The following is a 7,950-nucleotide window of genomic DNA, read 5'->3' on the forward strand; positions in this document are numbered from 1 at the left end:
TGTTGTGTCTATTTTTTTGTGGTTTAAAATGTTGAAACATAGAGAAGAAATGTAAATAACAAAAAAAATTTAAGAGTGTAACAAGATTAATTTTACCAAACACAATTAGTTACATATATATAAAGATATAATTTACATATAAATGTGTATGTATGCGTGTGTATATGCATATACAGTTGACTCTTGAACAACATGGGTTTGAACTATGTGAGTCACTTATATGTGGATTTTTTTTCCACCTCTGCCACCGTTGAGAAAGCAAGACCAACCGCTCGCCTTCCTCTTCTTCAGCCCACTCAATGTGATGATGATGGGGATGAAGGCTTTTAGGATGATCCACTTCCACACTGTGAATAATAAGTATATTTTCTCTTCCTTAGGATTTTCTTAATGACATTTTCTTTTCTATAGCTTACTTTATTGTAAGAATACCATGTATGATACATATAATGTATAAAATGTGTGTTAATTGACTATGTTACCGGTAAGGCTTCCAGTCAACTGTAGGGTATTAATAGTTAAGTTTTGGGGGAGTCAAAGTTATACATGGACTTTCAACTACATGTGGGAGTGGGATGGCGAGTTGTTCCTTACCTCTGTGTTGTTCAAGGGTCAACTGTATATGTTAAATGTTTGTATAAATGTATGTATTGATATAAAAATGTATATTCACAAACATATAAAATATGCATAGATCCAAGTTATAGAGATGTACCACATATATATATATATACACATGCACACACACACACACACGTCAATACAAGTTTATGTACAAATGCTCCTTAGCTTATGATGGGGTTATATCCCAATAAACCCATAGCAATTTGAAAATATCGTAATTTGAAAATGAATTGAATACACCTAACCTACCAAACATCATAGCTTAGCCCAGCCTCCCTTAAACATACTCAGAGCACTTACATAGCCTATCGTGGAGCAAACTCCTCTGGCAACACCGAACACGGTAGAGCGTTGGCTGTGAATGTTTGTGATTGCAGGGCTGAGTGGGAGCTGGCTCCCTGCTGCTGTCCAGCCTGGCAAGAGAGGAAAACAGCACTTTCTACTGCATGCATATTGTTCTCACACCACCGTGAAGTCCAGAAATTGTAAATGGGACCATCCTAAGTCAAAGACCATCTGTATATTAATTTATATGTATACAAGTTTTTATGTAAATATATAAATGTATGTGTGGGTATATATAAGTGTATATATAAATATGTATGTGTACATGTATACTAGTTTACATATAAATAAATGTAATTATATATGATTGATAGGGTTTGGCTCTGTGTCCCCACCCAAATCTCATCTGGAATTGTAATCTCCATGTGTCCAGGGAGGGGCCTGGTGAGAGATGATTGGATCCTAGGGGTGGATTTCCCCATTGCTGTTCTTGTGATAGTGAGTGAGTTCTCATGAGATCTGATGGTTTAAAAGTGTGGCACTTCCTTGCTCTCTCTCCCTCCCGCTGCCATGAGAAGACGTGCCTTGCTTCCCCTTCGCCTTCCGCCATGATTGTAAGTTTCTTGAGGCCTCTCCAGCCACGTGGAACTTTGAGTCATTAAACCTCTTTCCTTTATAAAGTACCCAGTCTCAGGTATTTCTGTATAGCAGTGTGAAAATGGACTAATGCAGTGATATATAAGTATATTGTATATATTATTATGTATATATACACAATAATTTTACTAAACAAAACCAGGTACATGTATAAAGATGTAGTATATTTTATTTTATTTATTTGAGACAGGATCTTGCTCTGTGGTATAGGCTGTAGCGCAGTGGCATGATCTGGGCTCGCTGCAGCCTAGACTTCTGGGGCTTAAGCAATTCTTCCCCTCAGCCTCTGTCTCAAGGACCTGGGACCACAAGCTTCCATGCCTGGATAATTTTTGTATTTTGGTAGCGATGGGCTGGTCTCAAACTTCTGAGTTCCAGCAATCCATCCGCCTCGGCCTCCCAAAGTGCTGAGATTTACAGGCATGAGCTGCTATGCCCAGCCTAAAGATGTAATTTAAATATGGAGGTGGATATTCATTTATATATTAAATAAAACTATATATATGTAAATACACATAATATACTTAAACTTTATATATACTAATTTATATATAAACATATATAAATTTATATATGTACATAACTTTAGCATATATGTGTGTGTGTTTTTACGTTTTTTTCAATATTTCCCCAATTTAAGGTTGACCACCATGATATTTATGTATCTAAACATTTTTTGTAAGTTTTCATTGATGTTTAGATTCTGAATTATTTTTCCATAATTAAGTTAACTTATGCACATTGGTTTGTATTTTATAGAGAACACTTATCTTTAGGACACAGATAGGAACAAGTATAATTTGCAAATATTACAAAGATGACTTCCTAATCTCAGCTGACCTCTTTCCCAATTGCAAACACTCATTTAGTCTTTAGCGACAAGAGAGAACAAAAACAACCACCTACACATCTCTGTGTGAGATTCTGGTGGCTTAGAAATCCCTGAAAGAGCAGTAAATCGTGATTATTGAAAAGCTTAGAACACTGGCAAGGCTTAAGTGCAAAGCATGTAACAGAAGGCCGCAAGAATTGTTTTCCTAAGAGGAGCTAGGAACTATAAATGTCATTTAGGAATGCATTGAAATGCCATTGCCTAGTGTGAGTGTTGCACAGAAACTTCTGGTCATTTCTTCTGGATCTATTATTTTGGATAAGCTTCCACTGTCATAGAATGGCCCTGCCCTCCAGCTGCACAGGCAGCCGCTAAGGCATACTGGTCTCCTTCCTTCTGTAATCTGTTGGCAGCTGCCATGACCAACCTGCAGCCAGTGGCTCCAAATGGGTGTCTCAGGAACAGAGATTCATCCCAGTTATTAGACTTCTCCAAAGGAAGCAATCTAACTTTGGTTTTTCTACCCATGTAATTTTGTGCAAACCAATCAGAATCCATGACTTCAAAATTTGCTAAAATCTTACCTGAGAAAGCTTTGTGAAATTCAAAAGCATCAATATCATTCATGGTTAATTCTGCCTTTTCTAGAACTTTTGGAGTCGCATATTTTGGTCCGAGTAATAGTTGATCTTTTGGATCATGAGACACGTACATAAAATCCCTCAAATACGCCTCCGGCTTATAACCCATGGCCAGAGCCTTTTCCTCTGCCACAATCAACATTGCAGATGCGCCATCAGTCAACAAAGAAGAATCTGCAGCTGTCACTGTGCCGCAGGGCTTGATGAATGCAGGTTTTAGTTTGGCCATCTGCTCCAGTGAGGAAGGACAGACGCCATTATCTTTGGTAACTGTATTTTTTCCTGGTACTTTGAAGATTACGACATCAGAAAGGAGTCCATCCTATGCCTTCTTGGCCAGACTGTGAGAGCTCAGCGCATATTCATCCTGTTCCAGTCGAGAAACAGCAAAGGCAGCCACCAGTCGGTCTGCAGAGTGGCCCGTGGTCTCACTGATGGAGAACTCAGCAACCGCAGGGAGCTCAGGTGCTAGGAAATTCAATTGGAATTTAGAGATTAAAGACAGTCACTGGCCCACAGATTTGGCCTTATTGAGATCAAGCATTAGTTTTCTCATTTTCCTTGAGTGACGAATAGGGACATGGGACATCAACTCGACACCACCTGTCATGGACACATCACAGTGGCCAGAAGCAATCAAACCAACACCTGTGGTCATGGCTTGGTTGGCAGAGATACAAGCCATGGTGACAGTGTGAGCAGGAGTCTTGTCAGAGAAGGCAGCTCCAAGGGCAGCCTCTCTAGCCACATTGCTTGTTTTTACTTCCTGAATAACTGTGCCAAAGATGATATAATCAACTACTTCCTTGGGGACACTGGGCTGATACAACAAACCCGTAAGTGTTGCTCTAGCCAAATCATGTGGCATTAGGTCTTTATATGAAGTGCTGACAGCAAAAATGGAGTACGAACGCCATCCACTACCACAACATTCCTCATATTGGGTTTGGCTAATGTCTTCTTCAATTTGGTCTGGATCTCGGGGGCAGCTTGCAGCTAGGAGGAACAGCTCAGAGGTCTTATGGAAAATCTGAGGGCCCATTTTGATGCAGCGAGAAGATTTTTAAAAGTGTAAGTCAAGATGCTAGTCATTCTGGAATCTTAGCTGATGTCCGCGCAGACTCCTACTCTGAGCAAGGCTCAGACCCCGTGATTTTACATTTTAAGTTTACATTTCAAAATTGGCCTAGTCATTTTGTTAGCAGCAGTACTTATGTGTATTTCTGTTTTATTGAACTTATTAAGGTTAAAACATCTTTGCACTGAAAAAAATAATGCCTAAAACTTCAAAAAAAGAAGTATATGGACAGCTTCTTCTATGTATCCGCAGTATATTAAAAGTTGATTTATGGACACTTTGGAAATTTCAGTGTCTGATTGAAACTTTCCAGCAAGGGTTGGAGTTGTTGCTCTGCTGTAGATTTTTTCTGTATTTCTGTAACAGTCCTTCATTAATCCCCTTCCCCCATGATCATCTCAGCTTACTGTTCAGGAAGTTGCCCTGACGAGCCTCTCTTGCACAAGATGGATACTGCTTAGCTAAAACCCATGGGGCAACACCAACGATATTATAGAGAAATTCTGGCTAAACTAGAGACTTTCTCTGGGCACCACAAATCTTTAGGAAAGAAGTAGCTGGCAGGTACTGTCAGAGAAATGTTGGGTAATGCTGTTGGGAAATCAAAACATCATTTCTTCATTGACCCTTTCATCAGGTCTGAATTCCTAAAGAAAAAAAAAAAGATAGTCGATGCTTTCACTGGTGAGTTTTACACACCCATATGTTTTACTCTTTCCCTTAGCAAAAGCAAAACTACACTAGGCATAGAGATTTACTATCCTGAGTCTCAGTCTCTGCATCCAGTATTCCTATCACACTGCAGTATTTCTATAGCACTAAAATGACAGAAGCACAAAGTGTCTACATTCTGAAACTGGAGGGCATGAAACATTCATGTCACTGGCCATAGCTATGAGTGACTTTCTCAAGTCTTTTTCTAAGAGAAACAATGCTCAGAAAGTTATAACCCCACAGCTACTAGAAACAGAAATTCTGTGTCACTAGACTGCTAGTATTTTTCCTATACTTTGCCCAAAGAGCAGCATGAAGACAGAATAAATGATCCATGTTGGAACTACCTGAGTCAATCCCTTCATCTGTAACTCCCAAACACTGAAAATATTGCCATAAATATGATACCTACAATTACTGTCCAGCGTCATGCAAATGCCTGGTTAGCCTGAAATTCAGAAATGTTTTTAAAAAAATCGTAAGTGGACTTCTTACCTTAGCACATCCATGGACTAACTATGGTCCATGGACCAAATCTGGCTCACTACTTGTTTCTACAAATAAAGTTTTATTGGAAAACAGCCATACCCACTCATTTATGTGTTGTGTGTGCCTGCTTTTTTGCCACAATGGCAGAGTTGAGTTACTGCAACAGAGTTTATATAACTCTTAGAGCTGAAAATATTTACTATTTGACTCTTTCCAGAAAAAGTTGGCCAATTTCATAGCACTGTTAACAGTAGTAAAATATAAAGCTGTTTTTCCCCTTTTCTTATAGTCTTTCTCAACTTGTCATGTCTTTAAAAAATAAATTTCTTTTTCATGTCATTCTAAGTAAGGAAAAATTTAAAATATTTAGTCACTGGCAAGGTTTTCCATTTTTATCTTTATATTGTGCAATGCCAATTTTGAACTCCAGTATCTGAGCAGTTAACATGTATTCAGAATCACTGAAATTGCACAAGCTGTTATTTTGTAGCACATGCGTAAGTATCTACTGCATTCTTACCGGAACAGGGGAAGTGTGCTATACAAAATGAACTCAGCTGATTTTATTTCACTTCTTGATATGGACTTACTCTAGCAACACTGTACCTTCAGTTCACTGATGTGTAAGGAAGGCATGCAATGAACAGGAGCCTTGGGTTGCCCTCTCATCCCATCCCTCCTATGCATCATTTTCAGCATAAGTGGTTGCCTCACACGTCAAGAAGAATAGGAGATAGGATAGAGTTCTTGTTTGTTCTTGGATACTTTTTTAGAATGTCATTGCTACTTTTCTATATTTGAAGCAAGTTCTAACTTGGACACAAAGGGTGGCCTCTCTGGGCTGCAAGAGCACTCACTTTGGCATAGAAGTTACAGCCTCCTTTTGTGCACACTGTGAATCTCACCAAATTCCCCCTATTGCCAGTCCAGCAAAATTCTGTGCTCAAGGGGCTTCATGAGCATTGTACACTATTGGGTAGCAAACAACAGTGGCAGAAGTGCATACGGTGCGTATCTCCTCTGACCACGCGCATGCATGCCTCTTCGTCCATTGCACTCCAGGTACAAAACAAAAATGCAAAGATTAAATCTTTCAGAATTTCAAGACAGCAGTAGCAGACCTCTAAACCTAGCATGGGGCACTTCTGACCCCAGGACCCTGTGCAATTGATTGGGGCCATGCACCTGTGAAGGAGGCCCTGAGTTAGGGAATGGAAAAGTAAATGAATGCTACTCGATTTCTGTTTTCAACCAATACTTTCCTTACTCATGAAAGGAGACAACTATACTGATTTCATGCTAAGTTTTCTAGCACTACTCTACCGTTAGAGAATATATTCTTAAGTTTTGCTTGATTTTGAATGTTATGTAAAAGAATCATACTGTTTGTAGTGTCTTCCTTGAGTTCTTTCCTTGAACATGATATTTTTCAGAGATTCACCCAGGTTGATTCATATTCATGAAGTCTAGGGATCTTCACTGCTGTATAGTATTTCTGTGTAAGTGATTTAACACAAATGATTATCCATTCCCTTTTTGATAAGCATGTGTGTGTTCTGAGTGTTTTTTCTGGATTCTAAGTTCCTTTGAATTTCAGTTTTCTGAGAGTTCTGTGCAGGAATATTTGTAATATTTTATTGAGTTTTTGGCATCTGTTGATAAGTAAATCTATTGAGATGATTGTTTGTATATTAAGAGGGGCGAATTATATTTGAAAAATATTCAAGCACTAAGAAAACCATTATACATCCCTGAAATGAACTTCAATTGGTCGTGATGCATATTATATTTTCTAGCTCCTTCAAAAGAAGGTGTTAGAAACATGCCTATAGGTGTTTCATGGTCTAAGGAGTTCCTGAGTGTATATGACATATGCATTCAAGTAGGATTCTTCATTTATGGTTCATTTTTAGAACAGACATTGTAAAGTGACAGTAAACTATTATGAAAGCATGGTGAGAATTTATAATCCAAGCAGATACGAGAGAAGGTTCACATCAATCCATGCCTCAACGTTGCTCAGTGTTTCGGCCAACGATATGGGTAAGAAATGATGCCTCATCGTTAATGAAATTTATGTTTATTTTTTATGAACGAACTTTAAGTAGTTCATATTTTTATAAGATCTAAATGAATACTTTTCTCTAAACCACCTGTTTAAAATATTCCCAATATTTATACTGTAGTATATGTATGTGTGTTTGTGTGTATGTTATTGATATATTTGCTGGTAAAATATATTGAAAATACATTCTCCAAATTGAATATCTCACCTATCAGTCTACTTTAGCATTGGATGGACAGGATTTTTAACTTTAATGTAGTTGAATAAATCAAATTTTACATTTTTGGTTATAGTTTTTCATATATATATATATATATTTAAGACAGAGTCTCACTCTGTGTCACAGGCTGCAGTTCAGTGGCCTGATCTCAGCTCACTGCAACCTTCACCTCCCAGGTTCAAGTGATTCTCCTGCCTCAGCCTCTTGAGTAGCTGGCATTACAGGTGCATGCCACCATGCCTGGCTAATTTTTGCATTTTTAGTAGAGACGGGGTTTTGACATGTTGTACAGGCTAGTCTTGAACTCCTGGCCTCAGGTGATCGGCCTGCCTCAGCCTCCCAAAG

At 38.5% G+C, this 7,950-nt stretch overlaps 1 pseudogene across 1 annotated transcript; it reads right to left on the minus strand.

Moving 5' to 3' along the window:
- Positions 1-2,595: 2,595 nt before the first annotated feature.
- On the minus strand, positions 2,596-4,131 carry LOC707168 (trifunctional enzyme subunit beta, mitochondrial-like; annotated as a pseudogene). The gene is made up of 2 exons (XR_013412744.1): positions 3,932-4,131; positions 2,596-3,887 (listed from the first exon to the last, which is right to left on the minus strand). The product of XR_013412744.1 is annotated as a trifunctional enzyme subunit beta, mitochondrial-like (transcript).
- Between the last annotated feature and the right edge of the window lie 3,819 nt (positions 4,132-7,950).

Source organism: Macaca mulatta, chromosome X, assembly GCF_049350105.2.
Source record: "Macaca mulatta isolate MMU2019108-1 chromosome X, T2T-MMU8v2.0, whole genome shotgun sequence".
In the NCBI taxonomy this organism is placed as follows: domain Eukaryota; kingdom Metazoa; phylum Chordata; class Mammalia; order Primates; family Cercopithecidae; genus Macaca; species Macaca mulatta.